General features: G+C 42.4%; 1 protein-coding gene and 1 pseudogene across 5 annotated transcripts in view; one reads left to right on the forward strand and one right to left on the reverse strand.

The window, feature by feature from the left end:
- The window catches only part of FOXN3 (forkhead box N3), a 395,408-nt gene that overhangs the window by 298,306 nt on the left and 77,943 nt on the right, over positions 1 to 19,159 (forward strand). The gene's annotated exons all lie outside the window — the stretch shown is intronic.
- Positions 16,023 to 16,679, reverse strand: LOC106802445 (large ribosomal subunit protein uL6 pseudogene; annotated as a pseudogene).

Here is a 19,159-nt window from a genome sequence, read left to right on the forward strand (position 1 = left end):
CACCCGCTGTGTCTCAGGAAAAACTTCACGGAGCAGCCTCTGGCCTCTGAGAACTTAGCCTCTAAGACATTCACACTGCCGCAGATGCCCCGTGTTCGGGAAATCCAAGTGGAGGAATAAAAAAAGCTCTCAGTCGATACCGAGTGTCATTAAAGCACTTAGCTCTCCTACGGATCCCCACTAAGTGCCTCTAATGCATTGTTGGGAGAGCGGATCAACAGAACCTTGGCCTTGGGCTGCAGTGGGAGGGTGTGGTCAGGGAAGGTGGCCTTGAGGGCTCTGAGACTGAAGAGGTGAGAAGGACAAGCAGCTCCTCTGGGGCCACCTGTGAAGGCCTCGTGGAAGAGACAAGTATTCAGAAGGCGGAGTTTCTAAATGACACCACCCCACCAAGCAGAGGGCACAGACTGATGGCCCCGGGGGTAGGTCTGGCACACAGATGGGTTTTGTTTATCAGAAAGAGTGATTTTGAAAATTTGAATTCATTGCCAATGGTTAAAAATCAGGAAATTCCACATAATTATCTAGATTTCTGGCTTCTCTTGACAACTGGAAGATGTGGCAGCACTGGGCCTGCCTTGCCTCGGGGCAGCTGGCTGGACCTGAGTGGCCACGCTCTGCTGTCCAGGTGCACTATTATTACTGCTACACCCCCCACTTCGCTCGGGCGTTTGACTTCGAGCCCCTGGTTAGAGAGCAAGCTTCCAGCTTCTGTTGGGAGGTATTCCAAGTTTGCACAATTAAAGCAGCCCTGCGGAAGGTAGGATAGGATGGTGGTGATGGCGAAGACGATGTGATAATGGCAAAGACACATAGAACTGCTCACTGTGTGCAGACCCTGTTCTAAGCGCTCTGCTTGCTGTAACTCATTGATCCCCATGAAAACCTGTGAAGGGAGCACAAGTTTCATAATTGGAAGTAACTGCCCAATGGCATGCAGTTCCTAAGTGACATAGCTGGGATTTCCGCCCAAGCAGGCTGGCTCCCAGGTCCCATGCTCTTGATCAGTGATGAAGATTAACCATCATTGAGTGCTGGTACGGGCTAGCACTGGTGCTTAGTCCTTTGTGTAGGCCATTGCCATAGATTCTTGCGTAGCCATCGAGACACGCACCATGTTCAGATGACAAAATGGAGACTTGGAGAGGATAAGGGATTTCCTCAGGGACTCAGCTGGAGTCCTGAATGAGGGTGTCGGAATCGGGAAATTCTGGGGGATATCAAGAAGGAAATCAGGAGCTCACGAAACACAATGATGGCTAGTGAGAGGGGTACAGGGAGACTGGAAGGAGTGAAGAGAAGGCAAAAGATTTATTAAAAGGACGCACACAAACATGTCTATACCTTCCCTTCTTTCGAAACAGCGTCAGTTTGTGGTTCTCTTCTGTTCATTTGGCACGTGTTTCTTGGTGCTCCAGCCCAAAGGCGTTAGCTCCCGCTAGCCAAACTTTTACCTTAAGAAATGACCCAGGGAATGAAATAGAATCTGATCTTTTCTGTGCTCTCAATTGAGATTTCAGCAACCCAGTCTATTTCATGGCAGAGAGTCATTTGATCTCCCACGTGGGCAGCATTTCAGGGCAAACAGGAGGGACCAAGTCTAATCGAGTGATGAGAACTTGAGCCTAATCTCTACCTCGAAGCAGTGCAAAGATGCTTCAGCCCTGGGCAGCTCTCCCTGGGAAGCTCGTTGGATTCACTCTTCCGGAACCTTCATGCCCTACAGTGAATGCCAAGTTCCTGCCAGAGGCCCTTTTCCACAATGCCCATGAACCCTTCTGTGAAAAGGCAAGAGGACGCCTCCAAATGCACGCACCCTCCATTTTTGGCCCCCCAGGCCCTGGTCATCTCACATTATGCCTTGATGAGCCCTGACAACCTGGGGCAGCAGGGGAACCATTTATAGCTGAACTGTGGTGGCCGCAGGCTGACCGACGCAATGCAGCACATTCCTCTTCTTGGCTCGATCCACCAAGATCAACACGGAGACAAAACACCAGATCCTCAGTGCCCTTGACAACCCTCTTCCAAGCTCTGTCTGACCTTGTCGCCTGTCTCTCTATAAAGTGACTGCCCTCTCCAGGTAAATCAGGTGGTTCCCACAGCCCTAAACCTACCCACGCTTTGGGGCAGCACCTTCACTGCAGTGTTTTCCATACCCTTAATGGAAAACCTCTGCAAGTTTTATATTCTATTTCAAACTGTATCTGTGTGTCTATTAATGTACAATGTTTTTGCTTACTTTTTCCTATCCCCAAATTTTCGTGTAAAGCTGAGGCTCAGATAAAATGTATCCTTTTCATCTGGGCTTCCTGAATATCTTCACACACCTCAGGGGTTGGCATATGGCCCACATTGCAAAGCTCACGTAGTAAAAGTAATCGCAGGCTCTGTCGCCTGGGTTTGGCTTGTAGTTCCCCAGGTGATTAGCCGAGTAACTTTTGTCAAGTTGCTTAACCTCTGTTTCCTCATCTGCCAAATGGGTATGAGAATTGATAACTGTGCAGCTATGAGGATTAAAGATAATCATTTAAATGGCTGAGTGTATAAATGGCACCTAGTAGTCACTCAATAAACAGTTGTCATGCAAGATGCAATTCTTCCAAAGGACTGTCCCTGTGAATTTCACCCAAACCTTACTGTCTGAATTTTTAACTAGTCTATTGCAAAGCTACTTTATGCTTTTGAATCATTTGACTTTGGATTTGTTATAGGATTTTTGTCCCATTGTTTGTAAATTCTTCAAGGTCAAGGGCCATGTATTAAGACTACTTGGTATTTCTCATAGCACATCATTGGTATTCTGTAAGTATGTTATAGTATTTGTGGAGAGAAATGAGTTTATGGATCTAAAAAGCAGCATGTTCTACTAGAGGACAAAGAAAATAACTTAAAAATGAAGAAAAATTTCATAAAGCAGTTGGCAGTTGAGAGGGATCTTTATGTAGAAGGACAACAGGACATCTAAGGACTTGGCTCCCTCTGAGTGCTCTCCATATTTGGAGGCCCCACCCTCTATCCTAGTAAACTAACTGAAGTGCACCCATCTCCCACATTAGAGCTCATTATTTGTAAACTATGTAGGAGTTGAGTTTTTGTGAGTGAGGTCAGATAGCCTAGGACGTATTCCAGGACCCTGGCTTCGTCTGGTGCAACAGGACTGTGGAGGCATCTGGGAAGTGTAGGGTGTAGTGGGAAGAGGATCAGAGGCCGGATAAGGAGGAAACGGTGAGCTCCAAGGCAAAAGCATTTCACGAGTAGGGATGTTTTGTTGGGAAAAAAATCTAAACTAGCACTTTCAAATTCTAATCTTTTTTTTCCGCAGATAGTTAAGATCGTGTTTTCCAGTCGGTGGGATGAAACATAAGAGTTTGAGGACAGCAGAGAGCTTTTCTTCTTGTCTGTGCCATCCCCCTTGGCCCTAGCAGAGTAACTTGATTTCTCAGGGTCCAGTTCCTCATCTGTAAAATGTGAGAGCTGGTCTAGGAGACATCAAAGCTGCTTTCCGTTATAAATGACGATGTTTTTGTGAATTCTCTCAAAATTGTTCCATCACTAGCTATCACACGATAAACTGGAGTTAGAGGTTTGCCTATATATTTATATCTTTCTTTAAAAAACAAACCCAAAAAATGTCAGTGCTACTCAATTGCATTAGTCCAGGGGTCGGTTCACTTTTTCTGTAAAGAGAAGATAGTAATAAATATCGTAGGTTTTGCAGGTCATACAGTTCAGTTACAACTTCTCAACTCTGGATGTGACTGTCCAATAAAGTTTTATTTGGGGGCACTGAAATTTGAATTTCATGTAATATTCATGTGTCACAAAACATTAAAAAGATTTATTTTCAATAATTAAAAAATATGCAAACCATTGTTGGCTCGTAGGCCATCCCTGCAAAAACAGACAAATTTCGCTCATGGACTGTAGTTTGCTGACATCTGAATTAGTCTGTCCCTCCTCTGCGGCCACAGGATTGTATCCAAGTTCCTATTGTAGTCCCGAATGCCGTTGTGTCTTTTATGGCATTGTACCATCCTTGTTGTACCACATCTTGGGTTGTGTCTGTTTCTCCTGAGCATCTTATGAGCGGGGACTGGGGACCTTTCTCTACAGCCACAGTCCCGGGCAGATAGTAGGCGCTTGCTGAATGCTTTCCAAATGAATAGTGTGGTAACTATCCCACTTGCAGAATGACTGTGTCTACATGAAACCTTGCGAAATTATTGTTTCATTCCTAGAATGCAACATCTATTTGGATAGATCCACACTGAAGCATATTTAGTAGTATCACAGTGTCTGCATTGTTGAGTTGCCCTCCCAGCGTTTCAAAGGCTGCGACGCTTGTAAATAAATTCTCCTTACCTGACAGCTGCTGTTCTAAGTTACTCAGCTGAGGAGCTCTGTGTCTGTGATTCTGAGCAAGTGAAGACGCTGTCAGATGTATGGGGAAAAAGGGCTTTGGAAAGGCGGATGGAAAAGAGACAAGGAAAACAGCAACAGTGGCCTTGACTGCTACAAGTGTTCTGTAAATATACCATGTGGGTCCACACGAATTTCTAGATACGTTCCCCTCCACTGTTGGCAAGCTTTTGAGAGCACAGCCTATCTGTTGAGTCCACCCTCTCGAGAGGCTCATTTGAATGAGCCTCTGAAATATTTATTTTATCCCTTGTTTATAATTTTAAGGCGAGAGCTTTCTAATTTCAACTGAGGAATGATTCAAGTACAGTGGTGTTTGTATTGGCTTCCGCTTTCCCGTGAGATAGGTGGAAGGCACTCAGGGAAGGTAACTGTGCACAGAGCTGTATATCTGGAGGATGTAATGCCAGGATGCACAGAGAAGAAATTACGACCATTTACTTGTGTATTATATTCCCAATTTGAGGCACTTGAATTCCAGAGCTCTTAAATCAAGGGTTGAATTCCTGGCATTTTAAAGTAAGACCACTTGAATAAGCTGTTTAAACCATTAGAATGCCTTTTAAAAAAATTCCCCCGTTTCTTGGATTATTTGCTCTTGAGATTTACTTAATTGAAGTTTTTGCCTTTTCATTTTATTTCAAATCAAAATGATTTCTAGGAAATCATTTTAAGGAAGTTTTAATTTTATTCTTATGGGTAGAGTAGATTTCATACCTCAATCTCTTCCCCAACAGGTGAAACAGGCAGTTTTCCACAAGCCTCATATAGCACACTATACACACACATGCTTAGCATTTCAAGTCTGACTTTCCCCCCTGGGCATCTTATCTGTAAATACAATGGTTGCTATATTTTCAAGGTCTTGGGCCCCATATCAGCTCAAAGCTGTCTTTGACTAAAACCAGCTATTGGGGGAGGGAGAAAACGGGGAGGGAAAAAATAGTAATAATGAAGTTATAAAATTGTTCTGCTGGACATTTATTAGATCTTTTGCTTCTGTTGATGGGAAGCAAAATAATACTAAAATACTAAAAGTGTGGAGGGTAGAACTAAAATCAAAATCATCTGTTTGCATGTTTATAAAATGCTTATTATATATTAGTCACTGTATTAGGCTCTGAGGAAGCAGCAGTGAAGAAGTTAGAAGCAGCAATGAATAACTAATAATGTCTCTGCCCTGTGGCATTTATATTGTAGTGGGAAGACAGAAAGCAAACAAGTAGAGAAACAATATGCAATGTGATTTCAGGTGGCAATAAGCGCCATAAAGAAGAGTACAGCAAGGTAAGGTGGTCGTCATGGGGTGTTATTTTAGGTAAAGTGACCAGGAAAGGCCTTTCTGAAAAATTCATGTAGAGACCAAAATGATGAGAAGGTACCGGTCATGTTACCATCTAGGGGAAGAGCTTTCTAGGCAGAGAGCAAGTGCAAAGGCCCTGTGGCAGGAGCAAACATGGCTTGATGGAACAGCAAAGTCATTGTGGCTGGAGAGGGATGAGCAAGACAAAAGGTGGTAGGAAGGAATTAGGAGTGGTGAGCAGAGGCCAGATCATTACACATCATGAAGTAGAGACTGGGCTTTATTCTAATTGTGATGAAAAGCCATTGGAACGTTTGAGGAGGGGCAAGACTTAGTCTGGTTCCCTTTGTGTTTTTTTGGTGAGGAAGATTGGTCTTGAGCTAACATCTGTTGCCAATCTTCCTCTCTTTGCTTGAGGAAGATTGTTGCTGAGCTAACATCTGTGCCAGTCTTCCTCTATTTTGTATGTGGGATGCTGCCACAGCATGGCTTGATGAGTGGTGTGTAAGTCCGCGCCCAGGATCTGAACCCATGAACCCCAGGTCGAAGCGGAGCATTCTAACGTAACCATTATGCCACTGGGCCGGCCCCCTGACATGCTTTTTATAAAGATCACCCTGGAGAGTGGAGAACAGAGTTGGTGGGTGGGGTGGCAGGGGGTGTATGAGTGGAATCCAGTTACGAGGCTATTGTCACAATCAAGATGAGGATGAGGGCAGTTTGACCAGGGTGCTGGTGGTAGAGGTGGTAGATGTGGTTGTTCACCGTAAACTCTTGGAGAGTAGAGACCTTGAACTGTACATCATTTTCTCTCTCCTTAACATAATTCAAGCCTATAGTATAAGCTTATTGAATTGTCTGTTTTATTGAGCCTAGAAGAAAGATCTAATTTGACATCTTCTAGTAATTCTTCCCTGGCCTCTCTTAGCTCTCCTGGGTTCCTGAAAGCTCCACTAGCAACCCAGTTTTTGCATTTTACTCATCAAAATTTTCTTAGTCCCCAGGCATTGACTGGTTTTCAGGTAGGAATGGGGCAAAGAGGTGAAAAAGGATACCCTTCAGATTTTATTACAGTAGTCATACTTAAGTTCTGTATAGTACTTTGCAGTTCATAAAAATTATTTCATTTGTATCACTGTTTTTGCACAGTGATACACAGGAAACTCTTGATAGAGGATGGATGGATGGATGGATGGATGGATGGACAGACGAATGGACAGACAGATGAATAGACAGCCTATTGGATAGTGAATATTTGATGAGTAGAAGGAAGGAAGGAAATAAACAAAGTCTGTTCCCCTCCTCTACCCCCCGAAATTGGAGGGATGAACGAGAGAGGAGTTATTATTCATTTAATTTGATTTTCTCAGTAATCAAGATTTGAGCTTTTCCAACCATGTCATGCCTTCTCTTTTCTTCATCTCTACGACTCCATTCCCAAAACAACATGAGAAAGGAGATGGGGAACTAAGACAAGGTTCTCTGCCCACTCTCTCTGTAATTGCCCTTCACTGGGGCTGTCAGAGTGCTGTGCGTGTGAATATATGAAACCCGTTGTTTCAGGGTAAAGGACCTCAGCCCTAGGGTGTGTTCCTCATGGGCCTCTGACCTGCTGTAGTGCAGACATCCAGGCCTGGAGGAAATCATGCCTTGGGAAAGTATATCTTTTAACTTAAAGATTAAAACAATTAAAATGTAAACAGCAGTTCTCAGCTTTAGCCTGTTACTGTGAGGATGATGTAATGAGAAAGACCATTGACATTTGGGGTTGATGAAAACGGTGACCTTTTTTGAGTAACAGTTTTATTGAGATATAATTCACATACATTACAATTCATCCCTACAAAGCATACAATTCAGTGGTTTTTAATATAGTGACAGAGTTGTGAAACCATCACCACAATCAATTTCAGAATATACTCATCACCTTGAAAAAACCCCATACCCTTTAGCCATCACCTCCTCACCCACCCACTCAAATGATCATTTATTAAATCAAGTTTGTAAGTCATTGACCTGCTGGAATTTGAGCTCTGATTCTGAGCACTCAAGAGAGAGCACATTGTGGGCTTCCGGCCAGCAGGGTGGGAGGTAGGGCAAGGGGGGGTTCTGGTCTCCCCGCTGCTTACAGTGTGTCTCCTGGAGTTGCCTTTTCTGTTGGTGTCCTCAGGAGTTTGTTTGGTTAACCAGGCCACTTCAGCTCACACATACAAACCTCCACTCTTGTGGAGAAGGAGGAGAAATGTGAATTTTGAAGCATTCTGTTATGCCCCTTTCACTCACCTAGAAATTTCTTCTTTCTCACTGAACCATTTTTCCAGATGAGGGCCATGGTGGATGGAACAGCCTTCTTTTTTACTTTATTTTACAAGTGGTTTATAACCCTGAGCCTGAGAAGCTCCAAATGGGGGGAAAAAATGTATGCAGCAAGAAATATCCAGTTAAAGAGGAGACTGGAGAAACCAAACTCCTCTTTCTTTCCACCTTTCTTTTTTCCCTTCCAATGCCTTTTTTTGAAGCACTAATAGGCCAGGAAATTTTGAGATGAGAAACCTACAGTGAGTGTTGTTGCTCGCTTTCAAACAAAGAAAACATTTCTCGCCCTGGGGTGTTTTATGCCCAGAAACATTTTTTCTACATTTCAAGTTTCAGGGTGAGGATTGTCAGTTCTTGGTTAATAAATCAGTGCAGCGTCATCAAGATGGAAGTGGAAAGAACTCTGAGCAATGCCCACCTGTGCTTCCAGAAATATGATGTGTGTTCATTATACTTGATTTTTCCTTTGTCTTTATTGGTGTTTTAGTATTCTTTTGCTGCATAAAAACATCAAAAGCCCCAAACTTAGGTTATCTGATTCTGCTGCTGCCTTCAAACTAGCTTTTCGCCTTGAAGCTTCAGGCTGCTCATCTGTAAAAGTCATTCAGCAGCGCCTACTGTGTATTCCATAGCACCTCCATCCACCTGACAGTGTATGTCTTTGTTATTTTCCATCTTTTCATCACACCCCTAGAATATCAGCTCCTAAATATCAGAGACTTCCTTTTCCATTCATTGCTGCGTGTCCAGTATGTAAGACAGTACTCTGCACGTGGTAGGTGCTCAGTTAATCTGAGCTGAAGGAAATGAACATACAAGGTGCTAAATGAAGTCAAGAAGTTGGACTGAGATGACTTGGAAGGGCCCCTCTAGCCTTAACATTTGATTGTCTACGCCGAAAGCGCTCTCCGGAAACTGTTTTGACACATTTTTGTGTGTGTATGAAGGGTAACTGGGTTTTCACATGCCCTGATCTTAACTTTTTGTGTGTTTCCTTCTCTATAATCTTAAGTAGAAAGTTAAGTCTGGGGAATCTTCATTCTTGTAGCTAGAAGAAGACAAGGCAAGTGATTTTTCTTTAGAGTCTCCTTTGAAGTGAAATTCTTATACACATCTTATCCTGAAGGGCAAATTTCTTTTTGTATATATATGTCAGCTTATGTATTAGCACATGCCCAGAGCCTATGGGAAATCAGACAACAGACCTAAAAGAAATCTAATAGCTTTGCCTTTTCATACCCTTCACACTTTGTAGGGTTTTCGTGACAGTTGGTAAGTGAACTATGAACATGGCCATAGGCAGATTCCTGCATCTCTTTGCTTACTGAAGACACAATGGAAGGACTTGTAGATGACATTTGTAGGTATGGGTAGGCAAGGGAAAATATTTGAAGACTGCTGGAATATTTTGGGAACTTGCCTCGGGTTGCATTTATATTATAAGGTCAAATTTAAGGTCAGGAAAGGCTATTAGCAATCTAAAATTTTTTTAATGTCTAAAAACATATTTTGTCCTTTGCAGAAACTTGATTTCATTTTGCTTGGCTTCTCATAGTGATTTTGCCTTGATTCTGTATAAAAAGAATATCTAGATACCCAGTGTTAAGATTAACTGCACGTCTCTACTAGTTGACCACGAGTTGGGTTTTGTGGGTTGGTTGTTATAACTCTTTCCTCTGAGCATCTCTATTAGCATCAGTGCAAAGAGATTTTCTTGTGTAGCCAGGGCCGAATATAGCTTTTTATTGTTTTCATTCTCCTGCGAGATAGAGCTTAGGGGAGCCCTTATGTGAACTGATGCAGCCCGGGGAGAGTGCTCACGTGGTTCCATTGGCGGATGCGATACAGACTCAGCTATGTTTAGATTCTTCCCTCTGTGTTGCCAGGTGCCCCTTGGTGGAGCTCCCTTACCTCCATAGGTCATGGAAAATGGCAAAAATAGGATTGTTGAGGTCATTTTTTGAAGCACTGTAATTGTGGTTGACATTGATCATTTGCTGCTTCCATTGTATTCCGTGATGTCAGATTTACTCTATTTGTCTATAGCAGAAGGAAAACAAACCCTCTCAGAAAAGAAAAGGGCAGCATTATTATGTGTTCATGAAGTCCTAATATGGCTTCATTGTCTATCGTTACAGCCATCTAGGATGTAGTCTTATAAAATAACACAACAAGCTGATGCATAGAGGTTATGAAAGAACATACGTGGGTTGTCAAAACTATATCCAGGTTAAAAAATGTTGCTATACTTCCAACCCTCCTTAAAAGAAGCTATTTATAATACAGTGTGGGTATTTGTGCTGCTTGCATTGTATGCATTCTGAATGAAGAATCAGCTCTTTAAAAAGAACATTAAAAATAAAACCCATGTTGTAGAAATCTGACTGAGACAGCCAACAGAGATTGTGGGTGTTGTAAATGGCTACTCATTTCCCGAGGTTGTTCAGATGCTTCCTCTTGGTCATGAGATGTTTTGACCTGGCATCTGGGCTTTGCTCTTTTTAAAATTTTTATTTTAATGTTCTAGGTATGAAAATGCATACATACTTCCCAACAACACCTGGCAGGTTCTTCGGGAATGTGAACCCCCAGCCTCCTAGGAAGGGGGGTTTGTCTCCTTTCTGAGTTGGCCTCACCCCAACCTGTGGCCCCAGCAGTTTCTGGCTTCCTGCTTGGGCCATTCCACTTCTCTCTCCCATCAGGGGGCAAGACTGGTTGAAAAACCTCTTATATAAAGAAAGTGTAAATTATACCTCAATAGAGCTGTTTTTAAAAAAAAATCAAGCACCCTGATTAATGGACTGTGCCACCTTTATGTGAATACTTTAAGTGGTTTTTTAAAATAGCTATTTTGCTAGAGTGTTTTGGTTCGGGGTGTGTATTCTTGGATTGTTTTTATTATTTTTTATGCATAGCATTGATAGGAAAATGTAGAACTCTTGCAATAGTACATGCAGTATGTAGATTGGATAAACTCCCTTCTTCCCTTGCGTTGATTTTCTGACTTTCTCCTTTGTTTTTCCCTGGTACTTAAGCATCAAGTCTCAGGCATTTTCCCAGTGTAATTGTTGATTAAGTGCTGCATATCCCGTGATGATTATGAGAAGATTACTGTATTCAGCTTTTAATCTTGTGAGTGTCAAATATTTTACTTTAATAGTATCTTTATTATTATTATTATTCATAGCTCTTTCTGTTTGAGTAATGCAATCAGGCAAAATAAAGGTAATGCCATAAATTCAGCATTTTTATAATAATTCTTTGTCTCAGAATGGAAAGTACCATCTGCAGGCCGTTCTCAAATACTGATTGGGATCTACGAACATGGGGTTAGGAATATTTTAGATTTCTTGTGGTCGCAAGTAACAGAAAGTAACTAGTTTAAAAAGAAGTAGAGATGGGGAGAGACCTCTTAGAGGCAGAACTGAGGGTCTGTTGGGATCCCAAGGCCAGGCATGTAGCCAGGAGTCATCAGAACTTGGAACCAGAAGGCTAGCAGGAATGTGGGCAGCACTTCTGCCTTCTCTCTACTTCTTTCTGTGTGTCATCTGTCGCTTTCAAGCCACATACCCTCTGTGGAAGAGAGTAGCCCAGGTGGACTGGCCATCTTTCAGCCTCAGTTCCCAATTCCCAGAAGGAATCCTGATTGGAGTAATTGAAGTCATGTGACCACCCTGGTCCAGTCAACTGGTCCCAGGAGAGCAGGGTCATGAAGTGAAAACATGGCAAACAGAGGCTCCCCCTGTGGAGGATGGAAGGGGCTTCATTTTGAATGGGCCTGACCCCCCCAATAGAGTCCTATTTGTGTTTTCGTATGAGAAGGACAGTGACTCCACCTCCTCCTCCAGCTTTCAATGATGATGCCCACTCTTCTCCAGGAATCCAAATGCCATTTCCCAGAGCATCCACTCTGAGGGCAGGAAAGTGGGATTCTGAAGGGAATCCCAAAAAACGATTTCCAGTCAACTGCCTATTGCTCAGCTGGATGAAAGGAATCAGTAGTAGGAATCTCTCCAGTTACTGTATCCACAGAACCAGCATACTTTCTGGTTCTTTCCTTAGATACTGATGTCTCTACTTTACAGAGGAGGAAACTGAGATTGGAAGGTAAATGCATCACCTGATGTCATACAGCCAGAAAGCTGGGTCGCTTGTTCTGGCTGACTCCAAAATGCAGAACCCACATCTGTCTGCTCCAGCCACCGTGGTAGGTCTGGGTGGCAGTTCCATGGGTGGGTACAGAAAGCAGTAGGTAGTTAATAGGAAAGTAGCTGATAGACACTGGCCTGAAGTGGACAATTTCCTGGGAATAGTCTACATACTGAGTAATATTTGTACACATAATGAGGACTTAGCCTTGGCTTGAACTTTCTAGACTGAAACCTAAAATCCATCTAAATGTTTTGGTTGGACCTCGAGCTGTAGGGCTTCGAGAAATAGTATGATTGTTTCACTTTGGGTAGAGTGTCACAGGGATGGAGTTCTGTCTGGCCCGGCCACTGTCATCCCTTACTCATCACTCGAGCCAATGTCGGTGAAATGGAGGATGGCGCTAATTGGATAATTGAGGCTTCTCAGAGTCAGTGCTAACTAACAAAATCATGGGGCCAGGGAAGTCAGTACAATTTCTCCAAGAGTGATTATTGTCGGTGGCAAGTACTGAGTGAGGCGTAGAAAATCAAACTGTCCATAGAGATGCTGCTGCAGGGGAAAGAGCACTGGGCTGGGGGTCGGGGGTCCTGGGAGCCAGGTCCAGCCCTACCACTGACCATCCGTGAGATCCCAGGCAAGTCACTGCCTGCCCTATACCACTCAGGTTCCTTTCTCTGTCTCTTTTTACCTTGTACAGAAAGATATATAATGAAAAGTAAGTCATCCTCTTATCAAAGAAATATAGCTCCCTAATCCCCCTCCCTAGAGGTAACCACCATGACCAGTTTCTTATGTGTTATTTGATAGCCAATGCCTTTATACACAAGTGTGTGCAGTTTATGCAAACGGACACGTACCACATTCATCATTCTGATCATGGAGATTGTTCTATATTGGTGCATATAGAGCTGTCCTCCTTTTTACCGGCTTCAGAGTATTTCACTGTCTGGGTGCACCACTGGATTAATGCAACCCCTAGTGGTGGACATTCTGCAAACACTGTTGCCAAGTGATGTTTTGTTGTTATTTCCTTCATTGAGTGAGGTTGAAGGCCATTTGTATTTCTTTTTCTGTATATTTCCTGCTTGTGCCCTCTGCTCATTTTTTTCCCCCCTATTGAATTGTGCCTTTCTTACTATACTTCATTTTCCAAAGTGATAATGACCCAAGTGCTGCTCAGTTCTGCGATTAGGAATATTTTAGTTTGGGGAGAATGATCTGATGGATGTGTGCCGAGAGGTTGGGTACCCAGGAAAAGGCCCGGCATCAGCTGCAGAGGCTACCTTGGTTTATCTGTTCCCTCTACTCCTCCCCAGTGTTGTTGAGGTGGAGTCATGCCAAGTTCCTTAACAAGCCTCAGACTTAGCCTTTTGATACTTAGAAAACGGGAATGTCTGCACTTCGCAGAGTGGAACTTGACCAGTTTTTACTGGATGAACAAAAGAGAAAACATGCCATCGTGCGACAATATTGCCTTTAGGGTCAACTAGTCCTGTAGATATTGATTGGGATAAAATGCTGTTTGCTGCAGAATTTATGAGCCATGTGACATTCTCTGAACCTCAGTTTCCTCATCTCTAAAATGGGAACAATAATACTGATGCTGCAAGGTTGTCATGAGCAATAGAAGGAACATAGTGAAGTACCTAGTGCATGATAGGTTTTCAGTAATTGATAGCTTCTAGTATTAGTATCATTGTTATGATCATCACTGTTCTTGACATCGCCGTAAATCAGATGAATCACAGTAGGGTCATGGGCTAAGACTACACAATTGATTCATGAGGCGGCGGTGTTATGTTGGACTTTGACTACATGAACCTGTTCCAGAGGATGCAATTTGGTCTGCAGACCATCTGTATCTTTGCAATAAAAGCTTATTTGCACCTACGTCTATTTCATTTGTCTTGTGACTCTATCATTTTCTTACAGGCCTGTGCCTCTGTTGCTAGACATAGTACATAATTCTCATCCAGTTTTCTGGCCTTGAAAAGAGAGAGTGACTTGAAAGTATTCTACTTGAATTCTAAGCGGGAAAGATGTAAAAACTCTCCTCCCCATCCTCCCAAGAAGTCTGATGGATAAAAAAATAGATGTTTCTCTCTGCGACCCTTAAACCCAACTTACGAAATTAACAAAGGAAGATGGATGGACTGAAATAAGACTCCCAGAGAAGAAATGGGAGCCTCCTAATTGATTCCCACAAAGTGGCTGGTTATTTACAACTAGGAAGAATGACTGCTTGGAGATAGCAATTCAGCTCTCTGGTTCCGCTGGCTTGACAGGAAACGTTCACTGCTCCTGGCTGGAAAAGCTCTTGAGGAGGAGGAAAGTGGAGTGAATTACATCTGACTGTTTAACACCATCTCATTCATAGATTTCTGCCTTTTCCCCCAGTTGATCATTCCCAGTCTCTTTTTTAGTATATAATTGTTCATTTTAAATTTTCATGTTTGCTATAGCTAAGTGTATGTTAATTACCAGCAGTCTGTAATTATGTTGTCTATTTGTCATTTCTGTGGCAGCAAGGGTAGTAAGCTAGAATTCTTCCAATAGCGAGAATTTTAATTTATAATTCCCCCCCAAACCATTTAGAAACTGATACATTTCACTCGCACTCTTGATCTAGTTGAGTAAATGCCATGTTATTGATATTCATCATCAGATTTTTAAGCTCAGAAATGCCACTATACTCTAATGTAAAGATGCCTAATATTTTGGTTTATTCATTCAACCCACAACCACTTTTTGAGCATCCACTGTGCGCTAGTTGCTTGGGATATATCTCTGAATAAAAGAGAAAAATAAAATATCCTGCAGTTCTCTGTGTAACTGAAGGAAATGCCCAGGTGGCCCCTAAAGCTACTGTCCAACTGGTGACAATGAAGGTGTGTCCCCTAGGCTGCTGAACGCTTGTGCATTCCCAGCACTGTAATAATGAAGAATATGGTAAGAAATTAGAAGCCACTGGCAATTAAAGTTATTATTTCACATTCAAGTCTCCCTATATGGTATTGGCAACTGAGACATACGTGGAAAACATAATAATTTAAAGATTATCAGATTAGTTCCAGACATCCCCAGGATCTGTGTGCAAATTAAATTAGAGGTACAGCAAATTGATCCAATCAAGAAACAGGGCTGGGATTAGGAGTCATGTTCTTGCTTTATGGACCAGGTAAACAGAGTGACTGTTAATCCTGCCTGAAGCCACATTCCTCAAAGGGAGGTTCCTACATTCTAGTTTGAAATTGACCCCTGGGAACAGCTTCCCAGGGTGGGGCTGTTCTGGTGCTATGAGTAGAGAAGGATGAGGACTTAGGAAGGGTCTAGAGTAGAGCTGAAGACTGAAAGTTCATCAAAACTGGAGTCAGAGAGGGTCCTGCTGGTGGATCACGCTGATGAGCAGCTCCTTAGGAGGAGAAAGGATTTGGGGGAAGTTGGAGATACTCTATCTGAAAAAGCATATGATTGAGTCCCTCATATTCATTCAACAATTTTTTTTAGTACCTATTTAATGTGCTAGAGTGTGAACAAGGCAGAGGCCCTGCCCATGTGGAGCTTCCATTTCAATGGGGAAGCAAGACAAACAGACAGGACAGACAGATGGGCAGATAGCTAGATGTGATGTAATGTAATGTAATGTCATACTAGTATGAGTGCTACAAAGAATTATAAAGCAGAGTAAAGGAATAGAGTTGATCAGATTCTACTCTACTAATTCTTTCTGTGCTTTACTAGTTGTTCTCAATATGTGAAGAAAACAGTGGGGGAAGGGTGGTCAGTTTTGGTTTCTTTCTTTGTTTTTTCCCAAATCAATACAGGGCTTTTATTGCATCTTTAAAATATCACAAACAGTCTTGGGAATTATCTGGTGTCTTGTTGTTTCTGTAGCTGGACAACTTAGATCTTCTTTATCAGCCTGCTGAACTGTTCCTTTTTCAGAGACATAGATACCATGTAAAAGTTTTCTGATATCCTTGTTTTTAGCTGTTATGGCTTGCTGAATCAAAGCAGCTGAATTTGATGCAAGTTCATTGTCATTTCCTTCAAGAATGAACTCATCTTTCTGGGCTTGAGATACAGAACAAGCAATGCCTGGCCTCATCCAAACCCAGGGCATGTATTTTCTGCCCAAGAAATTGCAGATTTCAACAGAAGACCTGTTCTCCTGAATAACAACTGATGAGGAAGTGAGCATACACAGACCTCATCTTGTAATGGAAGCCCAGCGTAACACTCTCGATCGTGTTCTGTACATGACTACAGATAGTGTGACTGGTAGCCAGTCCTTTCTATTTCCCCACTATTTGTCAACCCAGAGCCTTTTCGTTTTCTTTCCAAGGAGACTGAGTTCTATATTGATGAGATTGAAGTCCCTCTACAAGGTTCCTCTGGGGCCCTTCTCAATAAGTGTGTGTCCTTTGAGAGTGATGTCAACTTTTTCTGGAAAGTCTACAGTCTGATTGCTGAGAGTGATCTTCATTCTTGGAGTAGATGCGTCAAAGAGCAGTTTTTGTATTTTAGTTAAACCTTTTGAGATAATTGTAGGTTCACATGCAGCTGTAAGAAACAATACAGAGAGATCCTGTTGAACCCTTGACTCAGTTTCTCCAAATGGTAACACCTTGCAAAACTATAGTGTAATATATGTATAATCTCATCTGTATCTACAAAAAATCTTGCTGGGGTTTTGATAGGAATTGCATTAAACCTATATATTAGTTTGGGGACAAATGAAATCTTTACTGTATTGAATCTTCTAATCCGTGAACATGGTGTGCCTCTCCATTTATTTAGATCTTCTTTGATTTCTTTTATTTGCATTTTGTAGCTTTCAGCTTGCAAGTCCTATATATGTTCTGTTAGATTTACACTTAAGTATTTCATTTTTCTTGAACAATTGTAAATGGTATTATTTTTAAATTTTTGGTGTCCACTAATTCATTGCTGGCATATAGGAATAAGTTGATTTTGTATGCTCATCTTATATCCTGAGACCTTGTTGAGTGCACTTATTAGTTCCAGGAGGGTTTTTTTAGCTCCCTTGGGATTTTCTATTTAAATAGTCTGCAAATAGGGACCGTTTTATTCTCTTTTTGATCTGTATGCCTTTTATTTCATTTTCTTGCCTTGTTACGCTGGCTAGAACTTCCAGCACTCTGTTATACAAGAGTGGTGAAAGCAGACGTCCTTACCTTATTCCCAGTCATAGGGAGAAAACCTTCAGTCTTTTCCCATTAAGCATAATGCTAGCTGTAGAGTTTTTTGTAGATGCTCTTTGACAAATTAAGTCCCCTTCTATTCCTAGTTTGCTGAGTATTTTTATCATGATTAGATGTTGGATTTTTCATATGCTTTTTCTACATCAATTGTTGTGATCATATGATTTTTTTACTGTAGCCTATTAATATGGTGGATTACGTTGATTGATTTTTGACTACTGAACCAGCCTATTTTGTTGTTAGTGCCATCAAGTCGATTCCAACTCCTAGTGCCCCTGTGTACAGCAGAGTGGAGCCCTGCGCGGCCTTTTTGCGCCATCCTCTCACCTTCCAGTGCTATATCAGACAATGCTCTGCTGCTTTTCACGGGGTTTTCATGGTCAATTTTTTTTTCAGAAGTGGGTGGCCAGGTCCTTCTTCCTAGTCTGCCTCAGCCTGGAAGCGCCGCTGAAACCCATCCACTGTGGGTGACCCCACTGGTATGTGAAATCCCGGTGGCATAGCTTTCAGAATCACAGCAACATGCAGCTGCCACAGTATGAAAACTGACAGACAGGTGGTTTGGTTCCCTGACCAGGAAATAAACCCAGGCCACAGTGGTGAGTGCTGAATCTTAACCACTAGGCCACAAGGGCTAGCCTGAACCAGCCTGGCATCCCTGGAATAAATCCATTTGGTCATGGTATGTAATTCTATTTATGTATTCCTGAATTATATTTGCTAAGGATTTTGTTAAGGTTTTTTATGTCTATATTCATAACGGATATTGGTCTGTAGCTTGCCTTTTTTGTACTATCCTTAGCTGGTCTGCTTTCTTCTCCCCACCTTTCAGTCTTCTTATGATTGTCTTATACTTAATGTCCAGCATTTTTAGTTGTATTTAGTGGGAAGACTAAGGAAAAAATGTATCTGTTCCATTTTCCTGGAAGCAGAAGTCCCTTCAGATGGTCAATTTTTAGGTATGCTTTTAAGCATCTGTATACTTTGCTACCAAAAGAAAAGAAAATCCTGAATTCGGGTCTTGATGAATAAAAAATTCTGCCAGGTTACCACAGTTTGACTTGCTTGATTCTCGAAGAAGCTTAACAAAGAGATTTCAGCTGAGCAAAAAGGTGTAATCACATCAGCATTTCCGCATCACTTCCTGGACTTCCCAGCAGAAGAAAGACCCTATTAGAGTCACCAGAGCATCAGTGACATTATACAGGCTCTTACCCCAGCAAATCAGCACATACCAATAGGGGCCTTTTGATGAATTTCCATCTGCTGCTGTGCCAACAGCCTTCATTTAAAGTGTATTTCCTGCAAGCTCTTGGTAGCACCAGAAAGGTGCTATAGGCACTGCTGCTGGCTCTCAGCTGCCTATCACAGTTACTTGTGGGTCAATGATTGTATGTCAGAGGGGGCCTGAAACTTAAGCCAAGGGGGACTTTGTCTTCGTTGTAGACAGATGATGATAGTGGTCGAGGAGACGGGTTCTCAGAGGGTCGGTGAGAATCTCTGTACTATAAGAGCTAATAAATGGTGGGTATACATGGCTGGGATTGTTCTAGGTCAGCTCCAGGAGTCAGGATACAATGCTTGGCAATCAAAAGGTAGTTTTTCGGAAAGCAGAACTTCTTAAAGGCGTAGAACTCAGGCCTGCCCAGTGAGCCTGCCAGGCCAGAAAAACCAGAGGCTGCAAGTGTCCCGTGGCTGGAGCTCTTTAAGTCTTGGGAGGAGGGGGCGTTAGGCCACCCCA

This window comes from Ceratotherium simum, chromosome 24, assembly GCF_057802395.1.
Source record: "Ceratotherium simum simum isolate JZ-2026a chromosome 24, ASM5780239v1, whole genome shotgun sequence".
NCBI classification, from domain to species: Eukaryota; Metazoa; Chordata; class Mammalia; order Perissodactyla; family Rhinocerotidae; genus Ceratotherium; species Ceratotherium simum.